Raw genomic sequence first — 1,611 nt, 5'->3', positions numbered from 1 at the left:
CACACACACACACACACACACACACACACACACACACACACCCGGCCCTCTTTTGGATCTAAAACAGAGCACTGTTAACACCTTCAGACTTTGAGCAGATTAGGTGAAAGAAGGAAGCAGCAGGATGTTAGAGACTCTCTGCAGAGCCACGAGGCTGAGCCTCACAGTTGTTATTTTGATGTTGTCTTGTTGAGAACTTAGGAGACATGGTTTGCATTTTTTATGTTTACAGAGAACGACTGGAGGGAAAAAAAAAAGCTTAATTTTGGGGGAAATGATTTTTTCTCCCCCCAGCACAGTATTTATGTTGTTGTACAAGAGTCACTGTTAGCAGGTTGTAAAAAAGAGTTTTCTTTTTCTTTTTTGTTGCTTTTTTTATCTGAAATTAAACTCAAATGAAAATAACTTACGACTTCAAGGTTCCATTTATCTCAGCTGCTGTAGTTGAAAGTTGATTCAATCATTTGAAGAGAAACAGGATTTGAATGTGGGGCGGGTCCACAGCAGAAGGCCGTTTTTAAATTTAAATACATATAAAGTATTTATATATAAAACAATTTACTGGTAATGGTTCTGATTTTAAAGTTTTTTTTATTTTTAGCTTAATTTAGTTGTTTGATTTGACAACTTAAAAAAATGACTGGATTCAAAGAACTTTGAATGATGTGTTTTCTTGCATGACTCTTAATAGATATTTATAACTATCTGGTTCCAAACACAATATCTGTGACCCGTCACATCCAACTGAGGATTAAATCAACAAATAACGAGAAACTATGCAGTTATTGTGCATTAATACAAACATTAGCACCAGGAAGGAAATGTCCAAAATCTAATCCTAAACAATGTTTTGAAACACTTTTCTGAACCATTAAAAAAAACATGTTTTTGAACAGAAATCATCAATTTCTTGTTACTTTGACCAAAATATCAGAATGAGCCACATATCCAAATGTGAAAACGGGTTTTATTTTATCCTGATTTAATCCACAGTTTGGTGTGATGGATCACATTTAGAGTTTATAGATTTGTGTTTGAAACCTAAATTCTGTTAGTCTACAGTGTTGGTATTTGTTGTTAAAGMTGGTAATCTGGTCATGTTTGAAGTGATTCTGTCCAACAGTAAAAAGGCACAGAAAAGAGAGGGAAAAAAGAGCAGAAATCCATCAGATTAGCCCAAAGACTGGCCAAACAAGGGCTACTTTGTAATTGTTTTTCAGACTTTTAAAGCAAAAATCTCACTACAACAGATCATACTAAGCCTCTACATTGTTGCAAGATGCTGTTTAATTTCGTTCTTTATTATAATTAGGTGAATAACAATTCAATTRAATTCAAATTCCAAAATACTTCATTGATTCCCAGAGGGAAATTAGGTGTTGTTGTAACTCATTTAACTAAAGAATTATTGTAGATGCTGATGGCTGTGGGCAGGAAAGATCTTCTGTAGCGGTCTGTATTACAGCAAAGTTGAAGAAGCCTCCGACTGACTGATTGATGATTTCCTCAGTGTTGTCTCAACACTGGACAGTTATATAACACCATGCAGTGTTGAAATAAGTATTCTGAAAAGCCCCATCCTCTTCCACCTCATGTCAGACAGACCAGTGT

This window comes from Austrofundulus limnaeus, unplaced genomic scaffold (assembly GCF_001266775.1).
Source record: "Austrofundulus limnaeus strain Quisiro unplaced genomic scaffold, Austrofundulus_limnaeus-1.0 Scaffold625, whole genome shotgun sequence".
Taxonomy (NCBI): domain Eukaryota; kingdom Metazoa; phylum Chordata; class Actinopteri; order Cyprinodontiformes; family Rivulidae; genus Austrofundulus; species Austrofundulus limnaeus.
Note: the sequence above shows the minus strand (reverse complement) of the source record.